The sequence below is a fragment of the Phascolarctos cinereus genome, unplaced genomic scaffold (assembly GCF_003287225.1).
Source record: "Phascolarctos cinereus isolate Bilbo 61053 unplaced genomic scaffold, phaCin_HiC Scaffold_4;HRSCAF=312, whole genome shotgun sequence".
NCBI lineage: Eukaryota > Metazoa > Chordata > Mammalia > Diprotodontia > Phascolarctidae > Phascolarctos > Phascolarctos cinereus.
This window is the reverse complement of record NW_027555847.1, coordinates 55,382,496-55,410,325: the sequence shown is the minus strand read 5'-3', so window position 1 is coordinate 55,410,325 and position 27,830 is coordinate 55,382,496. Positions and strand designations below refer to the sequence as shown.

At 39.2% G+C, this 27,830-nt stretch overlaps 1 protein-coding gene across 6 annotated transcripts in view; it reads right to left on the bottom strand.

Moving 5' to 3' along the window:
* Nucleotides 1–27,830, bottom strand: part of PPARG (peroxisome proliferator activated receptor gamma) — a 177,428-nt gene that overhangs the window by 120,036 nt on the left and 29,562 nt on the right. For all 6 annotated transcript variants that reach the window (XM_078152210.1, XM_020981077.2, XM_020981074.2 and 3 more), the window contains exon 2: nucleotides 21,747–21,821. The gene's annotated coding sequence lies outside the window, so the exon portion shown is untranslated. The remainder of the gene's footprint in view (nucleotides 1–21,746; nucleotides 21,822–27,830) is intronic.

The window sequence follows — 27,830 nt, the reverse complement described above, 5'->3', positions numbered from 1 at the left end:
ACCAAAAGGTCAAATAATACTAGAGTAAATAGTGAGTCGCTGGAATTTAGCGAGTAGAGGAGTAACATAGACAAAATTGCACTTTAGGAGAATCACTTCAGTAGCTGTTTGGAGGCTGGAGCAGAGTGGGGCAATACCTGTGGCACAGAAACCAGCGAGGAGGCTATTGCAATTGTCCAGGTGATGAAAGCCCATACTCAGGTGATGACTGGGGGAGTAGAGAAGGGTAGGGAGGTGAGAGGTGTGGAGGTAGAGCTGACAAGATTTGCCAACAGATTAGAAATGTGAGGTGTGTGGGGTGTGCAAGATGACACTGAGGTTTTATGAACTGAGTTGTCTGGAAAGATGTTGGTGCCCTCAACAGTATCAAAGAAATGTGAAGGTGGGGTGCTTCTTGGGGTAAAGATAAGGTAAGGAGATCTGCCATGCAGATGACAATCTATTCATGCCTGCTCGTTCTGTGTGACTTCCCCTGTCTACCCAAAATGTAAAGCAGGGAGATAGATCTCTTACTCACTGGTCACTGCCCCTGAGCACAGAGGTTGCCAGGTGATGTTGGGGGCAGTCAAAATCTATGCTGGGGGGTGTATTGGGTAGCCGTTAAGTTATAATTGCCCCACGAGGTTGACCCTACATTCAGAATGGGAGGGTGGGAGTAGAAGCTTGATGGGGCAGAATCTGGGGGTGTTGGAGAAAAGAATAAGCATGGTAATATTGCAAACAAGCCACACGATTGGCCACAGAGGTGAGGGTGGAATGCTACCCATTTTCTCACCCTCCCAATCAAACACCTCTTGGTCAAAATGTGGCACCTAAGGGGGTCCTAACCCCCACTGTGGAGTCAGTAGTCCAATTCCTTAGTCAGTTATAAATAATGTATACACCCAGTATTAAAACTACATTGTGTAGATTCACTATTGCTTCAATTCAATGGAGAGCCAATTGTAATGAACCACATAGGAAGACAGAGAGGTGAGGAATGGAATAATGTGTCCTGATAAGAAGCCACCTGTTCATCTAAGTGAAAAGACATTCTAGGAACTAAGAAAAAAGTCAACAATCACAGATCAGCCTAAAAGCATTCATTCCTTGGAAGAAATTGAAAACTAATGGGCAAAAATCTTAGATCAGAAAATTAACACGGATAATAGTACATTTTCATTACAACAAAAATAAAATATTTAATTTGACAAACGTATCACACTATGTAGGAGTCCCTATGATAGAAGTATAAAGCTTTTCAAAGTCATTAGGGTTCTATGGTAGTCTGGTATTTGTTTCAGCAAATTTCACTAATAGCAGAAAGTATACTGCACAGGGAGTCAGGAGAACTGGGCTCTCTCCTCAGCCTTGCTGTGCAATATTACACAAATGATTACATCTTTCTGACCTCAATTTGATCATCTGTTAAGTGAGGGCATGGGCCAATACATGTAATCAAGTCGATCGCATATTGCATGAAATTGATAAATGTGAATCAGCTCAACGAATGAATCTTGAAGGCAGGAATTTCAACTTTTTTGTATCATGGTCCCCTCTGGCAGCCTGGTGAAAACTATACCCCCAACATACTTGTTTAAAAACAATCATGTTTTTAAATGGGATAAGACAGAATTACAAAGGAAACCAAGTATATTGAAATGAAGTTAACAAAAATAGTTTTAAAAACAAGTTCATGGACCCCAGATTAGGAACTCCTGCTTTGAGGCTCTGAAAATCTATTGTTTTAGGAAAATGGGCACAGTTCCTCTTTATATACATAATTTCCTGGGGATCATTTATGCAACATGGGGTGTTATTTAATGTAGATAGTTGAAAGGAAAGAAAGAAAATTATACAGAATCATGGAATCCATGAGGGGAAAGCTTCCAGTAAAGAAAAAAAAAAGGAAATTGACATATTCTCAGGTATCAATTTTGGCAAAAGGATGAAAGCCACTTTGACAATGAGTCAGTCTGTGTATCTATCTCTAGGGCTCTGAATACAAAGGTGTTTGATACACTTTATTGTACTCAAATAAAATTGACTTTTACTGCACTTTGGGGTGTGTGTGTGTGTGTGTGTGAGAGAGAGAGAGAGAGAGAGAGAGAGAGAGAGAAGGTGTGCGAGTGAGAGAAACAAGAAAAAAGACAGATAATTAGCTTGCTAATACATTTTTGATAGAAATTAACACCAGATATTTCAAAGATCTTGTTTTTTATTTTTAAACCTAATTTTCCAACTGTCTATTTTTGCAAATAGCCTCAGCATCAGACACAGTTGCAGTAACATTCAATTTAGTATCTTAAGTTCCTATTTTAACTTCCTGACAATGGGTCAGAAGTGGCAAAGAGACAAGTTTAGGATGGAAATAAGGAAAACTTTCCTAACAACTAGTTCTTGCTCTTCGTCCTCATCTCTGCCTCTTGGGATCTCTAGCTTCCCTCAAAGACAGTTCAGTTGCCCTGGCCTACAAGAAGGTATTTCTTAATTTCCTCGACTCCCCTGCCAGTTTTCAGTGCTCCCCTCTATTAATTTGTGTTTTCTCTCTACACATACTACGCATACTTCACCTGCTGCATACATGTGACTTCCCCCCAAGTAAGAATGGAAGCTTTTTAGGGGCCACTAGGTGGCACAGTGGATAGAGCACCGGCCCTGAAGTCAGGAGGACCTGAGTTCAAATCCGGCCTCAGACCAAACACTTGACACTTACTAGCTGTGTGACCCTGGGCAAGTCACTTAACCCCAATTGCCTTAAAAAAAAAAGAAAGAATGGAAGCTTTTTGAGGGCAAAGACACTTGGCACTTTTTGTCTATCACCTTCAAGTGTCCAGGATGGTACCTCGCACCAGCTGGCACATAGCAATTACTCACTAAATGCATGCTGCATTGATATGTGTTAGGCTACCTTAGGAAGTAGTAAGTTCTTCATCCTTAGAGGTCTGCAAGCAGAGATGGGAGGATGCCTCCTTGGAGAGGGTGTAGAGGAGATTATTCCTCAGGTAGGGACTGGCCTAGCTGCCTTCTGAGGTGCCTTCCAGCTCTGAGCTGCTGTCCCTGTTTATTGGTGCCATGTCCATATTGCAAACATGCTAATGACTGAGGAGAAAAATCAAAACACGCCTTTACTGACACATAGAAAACTTTGTTATACAATGATGGACCCTGAGAATTAGGAATGCTGGAGCATCTACCCATTGGTTCCATAGACTGGTTTTGACCATGGATGTCTTCATAGGTGCAATAAATTCCTGCATGGGCATGCTAAGTTCTGCTTTGGATGAAACTGCCATCTACCTGTGCCTTGAGTAAAGGAGAAACTCATAATAATAGTAAACTAATTTCAACTATTACAATCTAATTCAAAATGTTTTTTGAATGTCTGCTTCATATATGGTGCTATGCTATTCATAGGGGAAAAGGATTCCGAAGGGGGACTGAAAATTACATACATCTAAAAGGCTCATTTTTTGCTGGTAGTTTCAATTTCCTCCCCATTCCCAATGTACTCAATTAATCCTGTCTGCCATACACACACACACACACACACACACATATATATACATATGTGTTTATTATTTATATTATTATATATAATATAATTGTAATATAATATTATATTAAAATAATATTTATAATTATAAGCATGGCTGGCAAACACCATGACTTCATAAAACTGTCTTCATCACATGAACTGTCACAGAATCAAAGAATTAAAAAGGGTCTTGAAGATTACGTAAGTCTAATACCTCCATTTCACAGAAGCTTGCCCAAGATTGCCCAGCAAAGCTATGCCAGTTAGTGGTATTGCTGGACCTAGAACCAAGGCCTCAGACAGCCCAGTTCAGTGTTCTTTTCCCTATATTATGCATATTTTAAAGTTTATTGTTTTCCCCCCGAATATGTTTGGGTTGTTCTGTGGAGCAAACATCACTCACCTATCTCCGTGCCAGAAGAGTGGTGTTTCAACCTTTGTGCACCCCTGGGTTCTTGCCCTGTCTTGATGATGCCAGCCAGCATCCCAACTCAAGCCAGTTGTGGGGATGGCTTCTCTGCTAAAGCCTCCAGCCTATTTAAGCCAGGGATCCTCATTCCCTTTCAATAATTTGCCAAATAAGCAGGAGACAATGACTTCAGTTTCAAGTTTCCTGGAATCAAATCCCTGACCTGGAGCAAGGTGACATTTACTGTAACTCACATCCAATATGTTTTCCAGGCCCTGTTGACTGATCTTCTAAACTAGATGCCCAAAGACACTAATTAAAAAAAAAATCTAAATCTAAATAAATAAATGAAATACCTGTTCCCTGTCTTGGTCCTCATTTGCCAAGACTCAACTCAGAAGCCTGATTTTTCGGCTCATTTAAAACTCCCTGAATGTAGGCGTTTGTGATGTAAGTGGTGACACAGATTAGCAATGTGTGAATAGAACAACAGTTCAAATGAAACCCTCCAACACGGCAAACCGAAGAAGAGGAAGAACCAGATTTGGCTATATACTTCACTTTCCTTCTTCGCAGCACACTCCTTTCACACTGCATCCGTAATAGATCTTAAGTGACATGATTATTCAGCCTCCCCAGTCAAGCCTCCATGGCACAATGAACTTGCCATGGTTTTCTGACTGTTATCATGTAGCTATAGAAAACCAAGAATATGAAGGTGAATGTATGGGGGGGAAGATTGTAATTCTCTTTGGTGATCTTTATGTTCACATTTTCCCAGAGCAGCAGATGACACAGACATGTGATGCAGTTTGCTATCTTGAAACCCCGGAGAGAAAAGCTGGCTCTTTTCGGTTGGTTGGCAGTTTTAACTCATGCCCTAAATTTTAGATTTCAGTTAAGGGTCCAGTGAGCATATGCAGTAATCAGTGGGCTCTGGTTTGCCCCACCAGTGAGCTGTCTTAGCTGCCCCTACAAAACCCCAAATATCTACCTCAGAATTAAAAAAAAAAAGGCTGAATAACTCCATCTTTAGGGCAGTGGACCAGGAAGGGAAGGGCATCAGAAAGGGGACAGAGATGTCCCTCAGTCGCTGGATCACAAAAGATAAAATCTGTTAATACCACAATGCAAGACCTCTGACCTCAACCCTTTATCAATAAGATCCAGAGACTAGGAAGATTCTACCAAGCACTAACTGAAACTGATAATTTCCTGGAAAGTGCCTTAAAGCCCAAGACGTGAGCTTGGACCAAAAATTTCCCAGTCTTATTTCTACTCTGTTTTGCTTAAAAAAATATGAACAAGTTGGGTCTGAGTTGGTCTGGGTTTGCCAATGCCTTTTCCATCACACAAAGAATGAAAACTGTCACAGGCTTACCAATGGGATGGTCTGGAAAATGGCTTTGGGGGGTACTTAGAAATTAGTAATTTGGTAAATGCTGTAAATTAAGCTGAATTTCTTCTTGTTCCCCAGTACTCTGGGGCACAACACTTCTAACTAAGAATGCAATAAATTATATTGTCACATTTCAGGCTTTTTACAACTCCGGCTATCTCCTGGGTAAGCAAGAGCCCAATGAGGAAGCAAAACTTCTTAGGGTGACTCTTGGTAACCTTTCCAATGAGCCTACGGACAGCTCACATCATGTGTTTCGGCCGGGCCAGATTACTAAATTTGGGATGACTTTCTGTGGCTTTTTCTGCAATGAAGCAATTTGGTGTCACAAAATTTGTTCAGAAATAGCTTTCTTTGTTGCTGTTTCTACACCCATTTTTCCATAATCTAAAAAATATTTTTTTTCACAAAGGAAAAATGCTTGATAGAATTAAAATGGAACAAGATGGAAAACTGGAAGAAAGATTTATTTTAAAGTTCTATAAAGCCAAATGTCTATTTAAAAAAAAAATTCTCAAAAGCTCTCATGAGAATTTTAGCTAATTTCCAGTCTTTAGTTACCCTTTCCCAAAATGTCAATGAAGCAATGAAAGGAAGCAAACTATTATGGTGACCCCAAATAAGTAAGTTCAGAAATAAAGTAGTGCCTAGTTGAACAAAATGAAACTAAGTTTGCATTGCCATAAAGAGAACTGAAGAAGAGATGGTGACAGATAGATGGAAAGGAGCGAGGCTGACAGCAAAGGGAAGGGGCCTCTTTTCACTGGGAAGTCCTTGATTTTGTAGTTTACAAGGGGTCAGAAAGATTGTTTTGGAATTTCGGTTTTGGGGGTACAGAATCTGGGTTGAATCCAAATTTTATCTTTTTTTAGATTATAAATGCTGTTCCTGTGTCAGTCAGAACCATATCGTCAGGAATAGGAAACATTGCTTTTTCCTATCAAGAGCTAAATAGAAGTAATATATATGCATATAATGTATGTATGTATGTATGTGTATACATATAGGTTATGAATTAAATCTGGCACTAGGAAATAAATAAATTGGCCCCAGACCTGTTGTTCACTTGAACTGTGGGTACCAGGGACCAATATTATCTATTAATAACCTGTTATCATGCTCTTCCAGCTCCTGGTGAATGGGGCACATTTTTTGGTGTTATTTTCAAATATTCAAGTTTATCTTTTTAAGTCAAGGGGTGAAACTTTATCAGTTTGCTTGCCTTCTCAATGAGGGGGGAGGGGAAAAAGGAAGGAGCGAATTTGAAGTTCAAAATTTTTAAAAAGAATGTTAAAATTGTTTTTTATGTGTAATTGGGGAAAAATAAAATTTTAAATAAATGTATTTAAATTCAAGGGGTATGTGGATAAATTTCAAGAGGGGGTATCTACGAAATTAGATGGGAAAAAATGACACCTTAGTTTTCATTAGCCTTTGGTTTCCTTTGTAACCCTCTGTATTTTATTTTATGCATTTAAAAACAGACTTCACCAGATTGCCAAAGGGGTCTAGGACACAAAAATGATAAGAATCCTTGTTTTAAATAAAGTTAATTTCCTTGTGTAGTAGGGAAAAATTTACTCACATGTGAATAAGTGAATTGAGTTTTAGGAATAACATAATTTTAGAGATTAATTTATTAGTTATGCCTTAAGTTCCTTTAATGCTCTAGCTGCCTTATGTTTGTTGAGATGTCAAGACCAGAAGGTACCTTGAGATCAATGCCGACCTCAAAGAATCATAGGATTTTTGTAATCCTGGCAAGAACTTCAACAAAGCTGTTGGACAACCTTAAAGCATGATACAAATGTGAGACATTCATATTATTTTTATCATCAAGTTCTACCCCTTAATTTTACAGATGAGAGAACAAAGGTATGGTTATGATTTATTAAGATCACAAAGCAAAAGCCGGCCTCCCCTTCCCGACTAGCACCATTTTTGTTATACTCTGTTGCCTCTATTTCACTATTTGGAAATGTGTAACAAATCAAATCAAGTTATTGTTGCTGTTTTTTAATCCGGTAGACTTTTAGTGTGTCTTCCCAGCCATCCATTTGGTATTTGATCATCTCCTAGATCCACCTCAATCTACTCATCTTTGTCCTGATCTCCTCATGCTCCCTTTTTGTCTTTAGGTTGGTCTTTCTTCCCTTCCAACTGTAGCCTAGATTCTAGTGCAGCACAGTGGAAATCACGATGCATTTGGAGTTCCAGGACCTGGGTTCAAATCCTACTTCTCTTGCTGGCTACCTAGTGAATCCTTGGCCAAGTGAGTGACTGAGACCCTTTGGTTCAGTCTCCTCATCCATTGGGGTGTTCCAACTTGAGAGTACGAAGGGACTTCAATGGCCAATTAATCTAACTCTTCTTGAAAAAGAATGCCTTCCACAACATATCTGACAAGTGGCCATACAGCCTTTGCTTTAAGCCCTCCCTTAGGAACTCACTGCTTCCCAGGCAGCCCATTCTACGGTTTGGATTGTGTTAATGTTTTAAAAATTCTGTTCTTATGTCGAGCTTAAATTTGCCTTTTTGTAACTTCTAGTCCTTGCTTCTAGTTCTGCACTCTGGGGTCAAAGGGAACAGGTCAATCAGTCAATCATACCTCTTCCATAAGACAATCCTTTAAATGCTTGAAAATAGCCAACCCATCCCTCTAAGTCTTCTCTAGGCTAAACACCTCCATTTTTCTTTTACCCATCCCTATACAGTATGGACCTGAGATCCTTTGTCATTGCAGCTGCTGTTTTCTGGGTGATTCTCGATTGATCATCTTATACTTGTATGGTTAATTTTTGTAATCCATGCACAAGAATTTACATGCTTCCTTTTCAGTCGATCTTGTTATATTCTGCCCCGTATTCTAGCATGTCAAGTGATCTTTTGATTCTGACTCTGCCACCCAGTGTATTAGCCAGCCTTCCCAGTTTTGTGTTACCTGCAGATTTTGTAAGCGTACCGTCTATAAGTCACTGACAAAGTGGTCCACGGTCAAAGGCTAAGCACAGATCCCTTGGTCACTTCACTGGAAACTCCCTTCTAAGTTGACTTTTTGGGTGCTATCATTCAACCAATTCTGAATCTACCTATCTGAATTATGATCTAGCCCACATCTCTCCAACAACAGCAGCACAAAAGACTTGGTCAAATGCTTTGCTAAAAATCTAGGGTAATTTATGTGTGGCATCCCCCTGAATTCCAGTCTAGTAACCATGTTGAAAAAGGAAATGAGGTTAGTCTGACGTAGACTATTCTTGAGTATACCATACTGGTCCTTTGGGGATCACAGCTTCCTTTTCTGAATATTCCCTACAATCCCTTTAATAATATATTCTAGAATTTTGCCAGGTATCAAAATCAAACTAACTGGCTTAGAATTTACAGACTCTGTTCTCTTCCTTCTAAAAGTCAAGGTTAACAACTGCCCTTTTGCACTCTTGCAGTAACTCTCCTATTCTTCATCATGTTTCAAACATTTCTAATAGGGGCTCAGCAATTGCATATGACAATTCTTTCAACCACTGAGGATGTAGTTCTTTTGGTACCTGAAGATAAGCCAGGTATTTGAATGTATCGAGGCCAGCTGGCTGTTCTTTCACAACCTCCTCATTTACCTTGGGTAAGCACTTTCTATCAGTCATTTTTGTTCTGTCATTTCCAAAATGAAGATCATTGGCAGAGAAAAGAGAAGCAAAGTAAGTGGAACTTTGTCTCCTCTCAAGCATCAGTAACCATCCCTTCCTCACCCCATTTACTAAGCAGTAAGTCAATTTCTTCTTTGCTCCTCCTCTTCTTCCCAATATGTTTGCCCCTTAGTTTTTCTCACCAACCTCATCCCGTTCTGAGTGTTAGCACTACTGATACCACTTTTGCAAAACTAAGCTAGGTTACATTGCCACCCTTGCTTCCGTTTTCCTCATATATCTTTGAAAAATCTAGGTAGGTTGATGAGTTCTTTAGACACCCTCCCCTTTTCTTTCTCAATGGAACTGTTTACTCTTTAAGCCCTCAGGCATTATGGGTAAAAATGTAGATTTTTCTGGATTATCGTTTGTATAGTTATTAGGGGGAAAAATCTAATGGCTTAACAAATTGCCACTTGAGGTAGGAATTAGTATTTTACTCTATCCTATCCTACTATTAGCCATTTCACTGGCTGTAGATCAGCCATTCTTAAAGGGGATGTGGTCCTAATATAAACTGCTCTGTTATTTTGCATTTTGATGTATGAGGTAGAATGGTGTAGTGACAAGAGCATTAGGCAAGGAATCAGTAGAAGACTTCGGTTTTAAGTCTTGATTTTTGCCACTCAGTAGTTATGTGACTTTGGGCAAAGTCATTTAATTTCTCTGGTTTCTGTTCCCTCTGCTTATTTAGTAAATGCGGTTGTAAAAAATAATCTCTATGGTTTCTTCTCACTCTACAATTCTAGAATGCATATTGTAAGTGCAAATTTAATGTCATCACATTGCACAATTTTTTGGTACTCAGATAATACTTTCGCTATATCTATAGTTAGATGCAGATACACACGTCTTACATGTCAACCTTTTCCATCCTATTTCCCTCGGTCTCAATCTGTCATCTGTAATAGGGCTTTGGCTAGATGACTTTTTAGGTCCTTTCCAGTTCAAAATCTATGACCCCTTCAGAACATAAAATGTAACAAAAAAATTAATTTAAAAAAATAACTATGACCCTATGGCAACATGAAATAAAAGGATGGGGGATAAATGATGAATCTCATTCAACCTATAAGTAAAAGGAGTTGGATTTTGCTTCTCATGTAAACATAGACTAAAGGTACCAGGTAGCTCACTCAGTTTCCTCATCTGTAAAATGCGCTGGAGAAGGAAATGGCAAACCACTCCAGTTTCTTTGCCAAGCAAATCCCAAATGGAGTCACAAAAAGTTAGACACAACTGAAAATGACTGAACAACAACAACAACAACAACCAGGTAGCTCTGGAAATTCTGTGAAGGTATCATTTGAATAATTGTTAAAAAGCGAAAAGCAACTTCCATATTTCTTTCCTATATGAAGCAACATTAGCAGGATAGCTGAAGTTGAAACTGTTGGATATGGAAAACTCTCAACAATTCAGCAAATGGTCCCTGGTACAAACTGACTGCAGGTTGGGACCCATCAGTCAGGGCATCCAAGCAGCAAGGTTTACATGCTCTTTATGTATGCAAACACAAGCTTGTTGAATTGAATTGAATCAAATGATCATTGTCAAGGAAATGTGCAGTAGCATGTAAAAAAAAAATCAAACACAGCACTCCAGGTTTCCCTTGGCAGCCTGAGGGTAGAGGCTTGAGAATGAGGAGCCACACTGCCCTAGAGCAAAATTCAAACGAAAAACAGCAACAAATATTTACTGAGCACAAAGCTGGTACAAAGTGCTATGCAAAGTACTGTAAGGGGAAACAAGACTAGGTCTCCACCCTCAAAGAGCTAATAATCTAAAACAAGCATCTGAAAGACACCCATGCTGGTGCTCAACAGCATACCATAGACAAGGTTAGCTGTGCTCATGGAAACCATCCATCTTGCCTGTAAAATGGAGTGTCTCTGCATCTAAAAAAATGAAACAATTTACATTAAGACTATATGCTTTTAAAACAAGGACTGTAGGAAGACAATTATTGGAGCAGAGAGGGAGCCCCATGATAGGGATTAGAACCACAGCTTTTACCTGAAAGGGAGGTAGATGCCTCTCTCTCCTCTGGGCTTCTTTATTCGAAAAATGAGGATAATCACCAAAGCAGTCAGTCAACAAGCAGTTAGTAAATATCTTCTATGTTCTGGAGTAAGGGCGTAGCTAGAGAGCCAGACCTTCGAGTCACGGTGTCTTGGGTTTAAGCATACTGGCTGGCTGACCCAAAATAAGTCACCTAAGCTCTCAGTGTCTCCAGCAACTGTACAGAGTTAATGGACTGCAGAATACAGTTGCCCTTTTACTTTTTAGAGGGAGTTTGCTATGCCAATAAGATCCCAGGTCCAAACTAAAACAAACAAAAAAAATGTGTCAGACACTATGCTAGAGATACAGTCTCTGACCTCAAGAAGCTTAATCCAACATTTATTGTGAATTACTCTTGCTGACCATCACTTAGAGGCAGCTATTTTCAGAAAATAATACTGTTATCCCAGTGGAAACTCTCTAATTGTGACTAATTTAAGGGAGATGAAAAAAAAGACTGGCTTTGACACAGTAGATAGAGCACCAGCCCTGGAGTCAGGAGGATAGCAGAAGGGAAATAGTTTTGGTGTCTAAGGACCTGGGTCCAAATCCTGCTTCTGATATGAACTGCCTGTGTGATTTAGGACCAGCTATTTGTCTTTCTCATGCCTCAATTTCTTCATCTGTAAAATGGGGTGGTTAGATTTGAGACCCTGGTCAAATATGAAAAACAGTGTTAATAATGCATGTTCGAGCTACCATAAGCGACCACAAGAAGCAAATGAGATGATTCATGTAATGGATTTTGTAAACCCAAAAAGTACTACAGAAATGTCAGATACTAATATTTTTGTAATTTGCAAACTTTAGATATAAGTAGCTATTACTTGTTCAGCATTGAAGTTTTTTGGAACCAGTGATCAGAGCTGTGCATTAGAGTTGAACCTGGCAGCATCATGCAGATAGTTTGAAGGGGAAAGGAAGCTGGAGACAGGAGATCATTTTGGTGCTGTTGGAGGGAATGAAGGCCCACTGAACTTGTAGTCCCTTCTATTTGTATACTTCTTAACCTTCTCAAAGCCCTGTATGTGCATTATCCCATTTTATTCCCACAACAAGGCTATAAATAGGCAAGGCAGTTATTGACCCCATTGAACTGATGAAAAAACTGAGGCTCACAGAATTGGCAGATGTCCCTCCAGCCCAAGTATAAACTTATGCAAGGATATCACATTTTAGATTTTCATGTTTCTTTGAGGGAGTTGTCCTACTGACCCTCACATTAGGGTTACCTGATGGAGACATTTGGGCATGTGAGTCATGGCTTATTCAGATAGGAGCTCCTGCCTTGTATTAACCTTTAAAAGTTGCAGAAACAGACCTGGGGGAGACCCCCCTTTCCCCAAAAGCCAAAGACAGATAATATAGGTCTGAGAGACACAGAGAGCATTCTACATCCTCTGGAGCATTGGGAGTGGAAGGGACCATCCTCTAAGGAAACTTGAGGCTTCTAATCACCAAAGTCCCTCATGTGCCCTCAACCCTGTCAGCCTTGAAAAAGCTACTGGTGGTCACAACATTCACATATGATTAGGAGTTGACTTTCATAAAAGACTGTTTACTAAGGCATTTTTGCGATTGCAAGAAGAGTGCCACAGGCATTTTCAATATTAGCACGTGGTAACTGTAATAACTGCTTAGTAATATGTCTTAAATTTCCAGTGAAAGGTGGTGGTGCTTTTTTTTTAAGTTGTGGTTTATTATTCATTTTTTTCTGAATATTTATAGCAATAGAACACTAAAAACATTTAGTCTTGCCTGTTGTATCTATATTTTGGTACTTACACTTGTATACAAAGTGCTCTCAGATTCTAAAACACTCTCTGGAAGAAGTTCAACAGTACATTGTTAATGCCCTACTCATATAAAATGATTTTCAATCTCCATGGGAATTTAGATTTGCACAAGTTATTAGGATGTGACCTTTCCCTTAGATTTATTTTAGGATCAAGTTAACATGGTATTTCCCCAGTGGGAGTTGCTGCACTTCCTTCGAAGATAAGGAAAATAGCAATCACAAATTAGAGGGAACAAACTAGGTTAGGAAAGTGTGTATTCCTATGATGTTCATGACACGGTAATCTTGAAAGAAGTCCATACTCTGTATTCCTTGGGTTTGAAAGGAAAGTCATGTGGCTTGTTAACAAAAGACAACAAAAGCAACAGCATTACGGTATTTCCCTGAAATTACTCCTAATTGTTTCTTGTCACAACAACCAAGTCTTGTGACTTTCAAAGATTAATGAAGATGTTTACGTCACCATATTTCCTATGTGTGTTCTATTGGGGATAAAAAAAGGTTGCAAATTACAAACTTTTAACAATTTAAATTCTTTTGGACCTCAGGACCTGGATTGAAGGAAAAAGATGAGTGTTGTATGAAAACACTAAAAATAACTCTAAAGAGACAACAGTTGTGTTACCTTTAAGGTCATCAGAAGAACACAGTAAATCAAAGAGCTTCAAGGTTATTAATGGCCCTTGAGAAAAGAAGACAAGTCTTTGGTTTGTGCAGGAAAAGTGAAGACATGGTCCCTGAGCACAAGAAAAATGAAGCCACGTACCATGTTTCTGGCTTATCTGTTTATAATAAATTCAGGAGTATAAAAATGGATCCCCTGCTATGACAGAGCAATGGGTGCCTGGTAGATGTAAGTGATGGAAAAAACTCACTTCCCTTGAGAAAAAAAGGAGAAAGTTATCTGACTGCACTTCCCCAATGCCAATCTAGTGGTGACTACTTTGCTCTTTAGATTGGCTTCTTTGATGATATTGGTGAAGATGGTCGTGGTGGTGGTGGTTAATGGCATATGTGGAGTTACAGTGCAAATAACCAAACTTAGGAACCTATTTTCTAAATTGCCTTCAACACAGTTCACAGGGTAGAGACCTTTTTCTTTTCTTTTTTTTTTTTTTGGTACTTCTAGCTAGGCCTAGGACAGAATAACTGCTTAATAAATACTTGCTGACTAGAAAGGAACTAACTTATTCCCGTGTGGATTTGATTTAGATCTTGATTGAATTGATAAGACTAGGCTTAATTTACTAATCAGATCAAGAAGCCTCAGTATAGTAATTTTCTCTTGAAAAATATATTTTTATGATTTAGTTAAATCTTCATTCTCATTCTAACCTTCATTTTTTTTAAAAAAAAATTTGAGTTCTAAATTCTCTCCCTCCTGCCTGCCCCATCTCCACTCACTGAGGAAGGCAAGCTATGATATTTCATTCACATTCTTCGTAACTCAGAAGGAGATCAAGATTTCATTCTTAGAAAATACAGAGTATATATCGCCAAGTAATGAGATACTTAAATTTTTTTCAGATTAATTTGGCAACTACAAAAAAAAAACACAACTGGATAACTCAAATATTATCAAAGCTGATGAAAAGCATTTCTTTAGTCCTTGGAAGGTGAACCATCTAAAAATGAATATTCAAGAGTATTCCTTGCCACTTTATACAAGACAGAATTGCTATTACTCCAAACAAGTGACATTTAAATGGTTTTATTTAACCAAGCAATAAGCTTATAGTATCAATAGTTTTCTTTCCCAATAATAAATATATAATTATCTTAACAAAATAAACATTTAATTTTAAAATCTTTAACAATTTTACTTAACAGCCTGAAAAGGTGAATTTTGCTTCTGTTAAAGAAAATGAAATCAACTATTCAGACTGGGAAACAACGTGGAAATTTAAAAACTATGCTTCATAGCTCACTCACTGTTTTTAAGTGTTTATCCGAAAACTGGAAGAAAAGAAAATTCAACTTTTCTGCCTTTTTGATTCCCAAATGATTTTTTCAAATTAAATAGAAGTAGTCCAAATGATTAAAAAAAATCTTTTTCTATCTGTAGAAGCTACTACTGTTAAAAGATTGTCCTTTTGATAATTTGAGGAATCTATAATCTTAAGTGGCTTCTGATTTTTTAATAAATTCTATCAGTAAGTTTATATATTTTTGAATGAGTCACCTTTAACCTTGAAATTTATTATAGCTGTTTTTATGGATAAGTGATTGCTAGATTCTCATATATCATATCACCATATCATACCACCAAAGATTCGGCACTTAGGTTCATAATTAATGACTGGACCTTGTACCAAGTGTTGTGAATATTGGTAAGAAGGAAATAAGTAAAGATGAAATGGCTTATTGTGACCTATTCATAAAGACATCAAAAAAGAGAAGGTGAACATATCATTTTAGATAATACATAACAAGAATCTACAATTCCTATTTCACAATGACATCTTTCAGCTTTAACGTTTTAAATTAAAACTATCTTTATATGAATTCCTCTCTCCTCTCGCCCCAAAGATTTAAACTTAAATTATAAAAATTGACTTCTTTAGGCCTCACTTTCTTCATCTGTAAAACAAAGGGAGGTAGGGTCAGACTAGACGACTTCTAAGATCTCTTGCAGCTCTAAATCTATGATTCTGTGACTTAAATAATAACATTATTAAAAAATCATTGATTTTTACCCCACTTGGTAAAATGATCTGTTAAGTGGCAATTGCTTGCTAATGACAAATCAGAAGAAGGTCCTGACTTAGGCTTTTTAGGAACCAGCAAAGAAATGAAAGCTCAGGTCAACAAACAAAGTCAAGTCAACAAACATTGATTAAATGCCTAGGATGTGCTAGGTATTGTACGAAAAGAAAGGCAAAACAAACAATGAAACAAAGCAAACACAAGTCTTCCCTTCTCCCTCAAAGAGTCACAGTCCAATGAGGAGACAACATGCAAACAGCTATGTACAAACAAGATATAGGCAGGAGAAACTGGGAGATAATGTCAGAGGGAAGGTGCTAGCACTAAGGGGAATGAGGAAAGGTTTCTTGTAGAAGATGGGACCAGCTGAAGGTTGAAATCTTTAAATTTGACTTAAATTTAGTATAGATTGGGAACTGTAAGGGACCTTGCCAAACATTTAGTACAAAACCCTTCAGGAAATAGTCTATGATTGCCTAGAGGTTAATCAGCCTCCCTTGGTCAAATAAAAAGTCAGCCCATACCTAAACTATTAGGTGAGTCTTCCCCCACCCTTCTAAAGAATGCCACATCCAAGTATTTCTGTACAGGTACTAGTTGAACTAAATGGCCTCTGGGGTAATTTCCAACTTTGAGATTCTGTTACTTAAAAGCATTTCTAATTCCTGCTGATTAAAAAAAAATGCATTTGCTAACCAATATATATGAAGTCACTTTTAAATGCCATGAGGTCTAATAATACAAAATGAAACAAATTAATGGTCCCAATCCTGAAAAGAAAAGTAATCCACCCTATTTGCTAATCTCATTTATAAATATGCCCAATATCGTACCGTGAGGTTTCAAAAGTGTGCACTCTCTATGTTCCAACCCCTGGAGCCAGAGGCACGGCAGTATGGAGTAGGCATCAGAGTTTATTTACAGAGGGCAGGACTGAACTTTGCATGTGGATACATACAGAAAATGATAAAGATCTTTGCGTCCCATTAGTAATTTACAGAATTGTGATTTGCTGCACCCAGCACACCTATAATTGAATTCCTTAGCCATAAAATCATTGGAACCAAACAAGTTCAGATATCATTTATCTAAGCCCCTTCCCCCATCTCTTGCCATCGGTTAACATATTTCTCATAGAGCCTTCCTTCTTTTTATAGATTCATTTGTCTTAGTTATAAATTAACCCCACAGGCGACTCTCCCAGCTGCCTGGGCTCCAGAGTTTCCTGTGTACCGAGTTTCAGACTTACAAAATTTACGGTGCAGGAGCAATTCCTAATGGTGGACAGTTGGTGGGGAATGTCCAGAAAAGAGCTGGGTAGAAAAACTGCCCCGAAGCTTTGTGGCCTATCAGGGAGGGGCATCCTGACAAAGGAGCCCTGGAGGGTCTCCCAGGGGATGAGTGAGAGCTGTCTCTCAGGATTTCTGGTACTTCCCGTTTCATGGAAAAGTGTGTACCACTGATGGGGATTCTGAATTCAGTAAGAGCCCTGAGATTTTAAAGGCTTCTTCTAAATATCTAAAATTTCTTTGAAAAAAAAACCCACAAAAAAAGGTCTCAGTCTCTCTCTCTCTCTCTCTCTCTCTCTCTCTCTCTCTCTCTCTCTCTCTCTCTCTGTATGTATATATGTGTGAATGTACACACATATAAATATATATATAGAGAGAGAGAGACCTGTCAAATTCAGGCCTCTGGTTTGTCTTCCAAATCTTAAAAGTTGCTATTTTTTGTAAATGGTCTCAATGCTTGCAAAAAATAAAAATTTCTGATTTTTTTAAGTGAAATATATTCTGTCCCACCAGGACTTCAAATTCAATAGGTACAATTCATAACTCTTCTCTTACAAGCTTAGTGACTTCCTCTGGACTTCTCCATTTTTGTTAATGGTACCACCAATTCCCTCAGTTGCCCAATCTTGAAAACTTGGTGATCTTTAATTCATTCCCTTCCCTTGTCCCTGCCCCTCTGCTCAGTAAACCACCCCACTCCATGCCCATTCTTGTAGATTTTTCCAGTTCCAGTGATTCTACCTTTACAATGCCTCAGATCCCTCTTTTCCTTTCCATTCCTATTGTTCCTACCTTAATTAAAGCTTCTAGCTAGCTAACAACACAGAATTCTCTTAACTAGACTCCCCAACTCCAATTTCATTACTTTCCAATCCAACCAATACACTGTTTTCCAAATAAAATTTCCTAATGCCCACTTCCTGTTATAGTGCTCCAAAACCTTCAATGGCTCCCCACTGCTTACTGAAAAAAGAAAAAGTCTAAACCCTGTAAGATCCAAGTCCTCAACAATACAGCCTGAACCTGTCTTTCCAGCCTCTTTGACCTACAAGCACTCTATGATCTAGTCAAATGATATTATTTATTGCTCCCACTCTTTTCTGCTTCTGCTCATGCTTTTTCTTCTGCCTAGAATGTCCTTACTCTTGTATCTCTGCTTAGGGACATATGTATCCTTTCAGGTCCAGCTTAAATGGTGCCTAACCAAATGTGGTCTTCTCTTTTGAACCTCCATTGTATTTAGCACGTGTTCTAGTGACACTTATTTCATTCTGCTTTGTCATACTGGTTATTTCTATGCTTATCTTAGTCTTTTTGGGGAGAGGGAGAGAGGAGGGCCTTGCTCTTCCTAAAATAATTACATTGCCAACTAGGGCTAGGTTTTCATTTTCATATCCCTATCCATGCCTCCCATAGCATCTTATACCTAAGAGGTACTCACTAAATATTTTTTAATTGAATTAATGCTATAATTTCCTTAGGGGTGCAGATACTCCTAAATTTCAGCTGGTTCCTCTTTGTAGATCTCCCCTTGCTTAATCCAACGCTACTGTTCAGATACAGCAACTGTTCTGGTTACATTCTACCTGGCTCAATGAAGCGTAGAACTCTGAAAACAAAACTGAAGGGATTGCAAAAGATTCCAAGATTTTCCCAGTTCTGAGTTGGTGTTTTGAAGTTCATCTCTCATTTAACGCCCTTCACAACCTGGCCCCTGCCGACTAGTCTTCTTCCATACTTCACTGCCCTCCACATGCTCTATGATCCAGCTATGCTGCTCTACCTGCTGTAAGCTTAGCACACTCAACACAACATTGGTTTTTGCTCCCCATGCCTGGAATGCTCTCTCTCCTCACCTCGACTTACAGTCTTCCCTGCTTCCCCACTTTCTGCAAGCCTCAGCTCTGCCCCCCTACCTCCAGAGCCTTCTCTCTGATATCACCTCCTATTTACATTGTATTTATCTTCTATTTACATAATTATTTGCATATTATCTCCCCCATTTGAATATGAGCTCCTTGAGGGAAGAGTCCATTTTTTTTTAAACCTATTTGTATCTCCAACACTAAACACAGTCCCTGGCACATGGAAAACATTTCATAGATGTTTGTTGACTGATTGGTACCCACTGAAAACTGTATGAGATGGTAGCCAAAAGGAGGGTATAGCAAGTGTGGTTTTAATCATAGGAGAAATCTTCCAAGAGGATGGTAAGTTACTGATTTTAAGTGGTTGTTGAACTAGAAAAGAGTAGGGGGAGGGCAACCGGGAGAGGTGAGTTAAGAAGATTAATAAAATGCTGGCCTAGACTCAACTTCCAACTTTGTCCTTCTATGGTTTGTGGAAGAACTGAAACTCCACTCTGGGATACATTAAGCTGCTGAAAATCAAGCAAATATTGCTGATGCAAGCAATTCAGTGATGACTTTGGACAATTCCTCTCTCAGTCATTATGGCTTCTGTTTGTTGTGCTAATTAATGACTTTAGAAAAATACTTCCCAGCTTCCTCAAGATATACTGAATTTAATTAATCAAGCCGCAGGTATTTATTAAACTGGTTCTAGGGATACAAATACAGAGGGTGAAATGATCCTTCCTCTCAAAGAGCTTTTACATTCTCAATGAGTCTTGCGGATTTTTCATGCTCCCTAAGAGCATACACTTGTATACCTTGTGATTTTTAGGAACTGCTGGACCTCCCCAGAGGCAAAGCCCTGCCATGTGGGCCTACAGTTCTAGGGATTCCCAGAGTTACCCCAAGATTCCAAGAAAAGACTTAGGGGATTTGGCAGTATGAGGTACCTGTAGGCATTGACACATCACTTGCAAATGGCAGCCATTGACTTGGCACCGAGCTACAAGGAAAAGTAGTGATCGTTTGTGTGGGCTCCCCACACACTCACCCACCCAGGGGTCCCAATAATTTCACTTATATTACAGAATACTATATATTAGTCAAGAGCCACGCCTGCTCCTTTGAAAGCAAACGTGCTCTTCTCGAATCTACAAAAATATATCAAGAATTTAGGAATATTGGATTGTTGACTTAGAGTTTAAAGAAGGGACTTTGTGGGCAACTTGGTGGTGCAGTGGATAGAGTGTGAGGCTTAGAGTTAGGAAGACTCATCTTTCTGAATTCAAATCTGGCCTCAGACACTTACTAGCTCTGTGAGCCTCAGTGAGTCACTTAACCCTGTTTGCCTCAGTTTCCTCATCTGTAAAATGAGAAGGAAATGGCAAACCACTCCAGGATCTTTGCCAAAAAACTCCAAAAAAAGGTCACAGTCAGACATGACTGAAAAATGACTAAACAAACAATGATATCGAGGGGAATTTAGAGGTCAACCAGTCCAAAACCCTCATTTTACAGATGAGAAAACTGAGGCCCAGAGAACTTAAGTGATTTATCTAAGGCCACACAGGTAGCAAATTGCAGAGCTGGCACTTGAACCTAGATGTTCTCTGACTCCAAATTCAATGCCTTTAATTTCCTCCCCCAGAACTTAAAATCACACTTGACATCATCTGTCTCTTGACCAACCTACCTGACTCCATAATCCCATGCTGATGCTAGGGGCTGCATTAGCATAACACAAAGTGGGGAAGAAGGGGAACCTGTGTGAGCCTGGGCAGTTTCTTCATCAGTAAAAAAGAAAGGGTTGGATTTGATATCCTCTGAGGTTTTTTTCTAGTTCTAGAGCTATGACCATAGGTTGATTGAGGCCAGCTAAGAACATCTATTTCCTCGTTTAGAAGGAGAGCAGAGCACAGGGCACTGTCACTGTCGTACTAGACCCTGAGCAAACTGAAGCTGGCAAAGTTTGTCCTCTTAGGGTTTCCATCTACCATTTCTAGATCCTTCTCTCCTCTCATTGTCACTCACCCTATTGTCCTGCCAGGTCTATCCTGGGTTCCATTTCCTAGCCTTTGCTTTTAACTTGCTCCCAACTCATACCTCCCAACTGCAGTTTAAGTAGTCAGCTCCCCCAGTAAAATTTTTAGAGGACTCAGAGAAAGAAACATTTATAGACCAAAAAAGGTGGAAAAAATTCAAATGGTAGAATTTCAGACAGTGATAGGTACTTGGAGACCAAATTTGGAGACAGGAGACATTGCCTGGCATCCTTTAAATCTCATCATTTGTATGCCTGACTCCCACACCCAGTCATAAATCCAACGCTGGGAGGGCAGTTATTCGAACAAGTGGGCTGTTGGCAATGGGTGAGTTAATTATTCTTTTTGGAGCTAAGCATGAAGAGGAAAGGAGAGAATGCCTGTATGCTTAAAAGATTTTAGTCCTATAGCATACAGGGTAGGATCAAGCTCAGCATCTTCAATTTAACTATAAAACTGTAGGGGTTTTTTGGTCTGAATGTGTGATTTCACTGAGGTAGGAACCTCACAGTGTGGAAACCTTCACAGATGTGGACTGACAACTCATCTATTAAGAGTCTTACATGGTCACTTACAAGGTCACTGACAGGTTCAATGACTTGTCCATGGTCACATGACCTGTGTCAGAGTCAGGTCTCTATCCATTATACCACACTGCCTTCTTACGAGAGGCTTAGAAACTTGATTTAACATATGACTAGCCACAGAAAAACAGGAGTAATTTAGAAAACTTACTAGAGATTTGTTTCTAAGCATTTATGTATTTCACCATCCCTAGGTCTCTCTTATCTTTGTTTTGTCTTAGGAAAAATGTGCTATTCTTCACTCTTTTAATGGGGTGGTAAAATGATATCATGGAAACTACTATGATAGTCAAAATAAAGTTTTCTAAGTAATTCTATGGTGCACTGAGAAGAAATAGCTTGTTCTTTAAGGAGCCGCATTTAAATATGGACTCAATATCCGAATTAATTTTCACCTACCTTAAAGTTGAATCAAACTAGAAAACTGTCTTCTGGTTGTATATAAATGTGCTTTCAACTTTGCCCCCTTCAGATCTGAAAAAAGAAAAGACAAACAAACAAACTTGATTTTAATATATGACCACAAACAAAGTCTTTGGAGGAGAACATAGACATCCTCCCTCTGAAAATACAACTTTACCCATATGGTTTTGAGTCCATGAGAATAATGAACATGATGGAGGGCCAGGGTAGCCCACTAAAATAATTCCTACTTTAGGCACCTCCTGGTTTTCCCCACTGGCTTTCAAACTTTTCAATGATTTTGTGATAGGTCCCACCTTCTTCTCTCCAGTGAGGTATTATTCACTTAAATTTTTTTTGTTGTTTTTTAAATAGTAGTTTTTTCCAGTTACATAAAGATAATTTTTAGCATTCATTTATTATTCACTTTTTAAAATTCAATCTGTGATTTCATTGGTTTAGGGAATTCCTGGTGAGGAAACCCCTTTTCCCTGTTCAGCATCTAACAGTCTCAGAGAGTTGTCTAGTGGGGAGAAGAGTGGGGAAATGAGGGGTTAAATGACTTGTTCTAGCCTTTATGTGCCAGAGGAGAGACTTGAATCCAGAGCTTTCTGCCTCTAAGGTTAGTTCTCTGTTCTAGCCACTTCTCCAGTTTACATGAAGCTAATAATGACATCTGCTTCACAGAGTTGCCTATAGATTTATTGTCATAGGGTGATAGATCTAGAGTTTGAAGGGACCTTCTGGGCAGTGGGGTAGTACCATAAAGCACAGAGTGTTGAAGTCAGGAAGGCCCATCTTCCTGAATTCAAATCTGACCTCAGATACTCACTACCTGTATGATGTGGGGCAAGTCATTTAACCCTGTTTGCCTCAGTTTCCTCACCTGTAAAATGAGCCAGAGAAGGAAATGGCAAACCACTCCAGTATTTTTGCCAAGAAAGCCCCAAATGGGGTCACAAAGAGTTGAACGTGACCGAAATAACAACAACAACAACGATGGACCTTACGGACCATCTAGTCCAATGATTCCAACCTCATTCTACTTTTGAGGGACCTGAAGCCCAGAGACATTGCCACCTGCCTTAAGTAGGTAGTAAGTGGAAAAACCAGGATCTGAACCCAGGTCTTTGGACTCCATCTCTTTCTCCCTGTCTACTCTCAGCTCTAGGAAACATTCATTACCTCCAAATAAAGGTTACTTGAGAAATGCAATAACATCTTTGGGACTTTGTCACTGGATATAAGTGGCTTCGTTGTCGCTTAGTATCTGAGGGTATAACTACAAAGAGTCTGGGAAGGCAGTGAAGACCCATTCTACTTTCAGTAGATAAACAACAACAGCAAAAGAAGCATGGGGAGAGTCACTTTTCCTAAGTGAGTCGAGGACAGACTTGGGACCTACCCGCTCAGAATCTTATGAGGTTTCCTCTCCGGGAAGACAAAATAATGCCAGTGCCAGGAATCATATCAGCTTCAACCTAGCAGTCCCAGCAGCTAGGCAAAGAACATTTTGAACATTCTGGCTACCAAAAGAAACTCTGAGCTTTCTTCTCTCTGATGCCAATACCTATAGTTTCATGCTTCCCTTCGTGCTAGACTGCCCCAGTGTATCCTATGGAAGCAGAAGACCTCACGGTTGAAACATTCCTTCACGTTAGAGTTCAAGCCAGTCCCAATCTGGAAAAGGACTACACAGGCCCAGTGAACTTTTCAAGTTTTCCTCATGTAGTTATTACCTAGTACCCTTCGGGGTATGGCATAGACTATGGATATTTGGAGCTTTGAAGATGAAAAGCTGTGTTGGTGTTGAGTACTGTTATTAATAATAAGAGCATCCCTGCTTTAATTACAACAAAGCATTTATTTTTAGAATTGAGTTTAGAGTTTTAAAGTTGGCGGTCCTTCATGGACTGCCTTTAACTTCTTGGTGGTTTTAGAGGTGTTTTTTCTTGTTTCCAAAGTTGTTAGTCTACAAGGAGGCAGCTTACTTAAGTATCAGAAAACCTGGGTTCAAGCCTTGACTCTGTTACCTACATGACCTTGGAAGAGTCACTTATAGATCTCATCTGTACCTTGTGTGTCAAGTGAGAGGGTTGGACCCAGTTGTATCAGAGATCTCTTCTAGTTCTAAATCTATGATCCCATGACCCTAGGGGATGGCAGTGTGCACTCGTACCATGAGTCCACATGAATGCGACTCATCCTTGTAGCACACATGGTTTACTAATGGGACATCTGAATTCCTTATAGCACAGAAATGGGAAAGTAACATCCGAGAACTGAAATTTAGGAAAACAGCCAACTAAATCTCCGTCTTTAAAATTCAAGTATTCCTGGGGCAGCTAGGTGATGCAGTGGATAGAGCACCTGGAGTCAGGAGGACCTGAGTTCAAATCCAACCTCAGACACATAACACTCGCTAGCCGTGTGACTCTAGGCAAGTCAGTTAACCCCAACTGCCTCACCAAAATCAAAACAAAACAAAAATTCAAGTATTCCTACTCCCTCCCTCTTCTAGAGTAGTGAGATACAGAGGACAAAGGATATTGGATTGTCAGGGCTGGCAAGAAACTAAAGTTGTTCATGTATTCAATACTGACTGAGGCAAAAGTAGCATGGAGTAATGAACTGGAGGAGACACAGGGCTCTAGTCCCAGCTCCAACATGAAATGATTGTGATTCTGGCTAGCCAGCCAACTCTTCAAGTATCAATTCTTAAATGGAAAAAATTAAATGAGGAGGTGGCGAGGTGGTGATGCAATGGATAGAATGCTTGGCCTGGAGTCAGGAAGACTCAACTTCATGAGTTCAAATCTAGCCTCAGACACTTACTGTGTGACCCTGGGCAAGTCACTTCACCCTGTTTGTCTCAGTTTCCTCATCCGTAAAATGAGCTGGAGAAGGAAATGGCAAATCCCTCCAGTATCTAGAAAGCCCCAAATGGGGTCATGAAGAGTCAGACACAACTAAACAACAGTAACATCAAGGTTCTGAGATCAGTACAATATCATCTGCAACTGAATCTCCAAGGTGAGGACTCTAACTCTCTCTCTCTCTCAATCCCCCTACATGTATGTATATACATAAATGTATATATGTGTGTGTATACATGTACATATACAAACGTGTATGTACAGACTCATTTATATATACACACATGCACATGTATATATGCATGTACAATATGTATATGCACATACATGTTTATGTATACACACACACATATACACACACACACACACAGTTGATTAAGCAGCACGATAATAATTGCAGGTAATTGTGATGAGGTAAAGATATATTATTTGTAAGATAGAGTGGTCAAGAAGGCTTTGGGAAAGAGTTTGGACCCAAGACAGTCCTAGAAGAAGGAGCAGACTTTGAATAGGTGGACATAGGGAAGAACGTTTGCAAAACGTCAGTTGCAGAATGAGCAAGATGGATTCTAGGACAATGAGGAGAGATCTTACTGGAACAACAGGTTGACAATGAGGAAGGAAAGGAAGGTTGGATGGAATCAGATTGCAGAAAGCCTTTAGTGCTGCTCTGAAGGGCATGTCCTTTGTTCTACAGGTAATAACAGGGAGCCACCAGCTTCTTGAGCAAAGAAGCATGATGAAATTAGTGTTTTAGGAAAATCAGTCTGGTGGTGGTGTGTAGGATAGAGTAGATGTGTGTGTGTGTGGTGGTGGTGGTGGGGAGAAACTCAAGGATAGATGATTACAGGAAGACAAGCATACAAACATGAGGCAACAGAGGCCTAGGCTAGAGCAGCACCAGTGAAGCTAGAAAAGAAAGGAGTGGATTCAAGAGAGATTTTAAGAAAGGACTGATGGCACTTGGTGACTGAGATATGGGGGAAGTTTCAAAGATGACTCTGAGATTTTCTGAGCCTGGCTGACTGGGAGAATGGTGGTGTTATTTATGGAAAAAGAGAAGTCAGAGAGGGAAGCCAGTTTGACAGAGAGATGATGTGTTCAATTTTGTACAAGTTGAACTTGAGGTGATAGATGTAGAAGTGTCCATTAGGCAGCTGAAGCTATAAGACTAGACATGGGATGGAAGAGGGGCAGTATGATGGAGTGGAAAGAGGGTGGATTGAGAAGCAAGAGACCTGGTTCTAGTCCAGGTTCTTATTGCTAATTGCCTGTGTGATCCTGCACAAGATATTTAGCCATCTTGGGCCTCAGTTTCCTCATTTGTAAAAGAAGAAGTTGGGACTAGGCACTTTTCCCCAGCTGCTACCCCCCTTCCCCCAAATTGGTTTGTATCTATTGTGTATGCATCTATATATGTATATGCGGTCATCCCAAATTCTTGATAGCAGGGACTGTTTATATCTCCAGTACCTAACAAAGTGCTCAGCATATAGTAGGCCTTCATAAATGCTTGTTGGTAGACTGACCAGCTGATTTCCAAACCAAGATCAAAGATAAAGATTTGAGGGTCATTAACATGAAAGTATTAGAGCTTATAAATGAATCAGCTCATTGGGGCAGCAAAAGCTGAGGATTATTTATATCTTGATATACATTGACAGGGACACAGAAAGAAGTTCAGAGGAAGAAAAGATGTCAGAAAAAGAGGGAAGAATTTTTTAAAAATGTCTAGTGCTGGCACCTGAAAACCAGGGGAGCAGAGACTGAAGAAAAGAATGATGGTCAGGATTGTCAAATGCTGGAAAGAAGGGCAAGAAGAAAGGGAATGGAGAAAAGGTCATTGTATTTGGCAAGGAGGAGGTCACTGATGACTTTCAGAAAGAAGGTTTTAGTTGAATTCTGAGGACCAAATCCAGATTTTGGGCTGCAAGTGAGGAATTAAGGAAAGCAGGTGTAGACCAATTGTCCAACCTTCTCCTTCTAGCTTTTGTCAGCTTGGATTCTACTTACCCAAATAGGTAGTTGACTTCTTTATTCTAAATCTATTTTTGTTATGATTATAAGAATTTATTTTATGTTAAACTCTATTCACATCACTCCAAATTCTCTTGGGAATCTTATTAAAATATATATGTAAATACGTATAAAATAACATATAACATTTCAATGACTTTAGCCTCATTTCTCAAATATATTGAAATAGGGAATTGAGTCAAATTTGTAAAAATAAGAGTAATTCTCCAATTGATAAATGGTCAAAGGCTATAAATGGGAAGTTTTCAGAGGAAGAAATCAAAACTATCTATAGTCATATGAAAAAATGGTCTAAATCATTTGAAGTCAGAGAAATGTAAATTAAAACAACTCTGAGGTATCATCTCACACCTATCTAGACTAGCTAATATGAAAGAAAAGGAAAATGACAAATACTGGAGGAGATGTGGGAAAATGGCAACACTAATGTACTGTTGGTAGAGTAGTGAACTGGTCCAACCATTCTGGAGATCAATTTGGAACCATGTCCAAAGGGCTATAATACTGAGCATACCCTTTGATACCACTACTAGGTCTGTATGCCAAAGAGATAAAAAAAAAAAAAGGAAAAGGACCTATAGCTACAAAAATATTTACAGCAGCTTTTTGTGGTGATAAAGAATTAGAAATTGAGGGGATGCCCATCAATCAGGGAATGGATAAAAAGGTTGTGGTATATGATTGTGACGGAATACTATCATATTATGAAAAACGATGAGCTTGATGGTTTCAGAAAAACCTGGAAAGATCTATATGAACTGATGCAAAGTGAAGTCAACAGAATTATGAGATCATTGTACACAGTACCAGTAATATTTTAATGATGATCAACTGTGAAAGACTTAGCTAATCTGATCAACACAATGGTCCAAGAAAATTCCAAAAGACCCATGATGAAAAATGATCTCTACCTCTAGAGTGAGAACTGATGAACTCTGAATACAAACTAAAGCATAATTTTCTCAATTTGTTTTTCCTGATTTTTGTTGGCAACGTGGCTAATATGGAAATATGTTTTGCATGATTTCATATGTATAATTGATATCATATTGCTTGGCTTCTTAGTAGGTGGGGGAGAGGCCAAAGGGAGGGAGAGAGCTTCCCAAAATGGAGCTATCAGGTTAATGGATATGAATCATTTTACAGTTGTAAAAGGCTACACAGACTC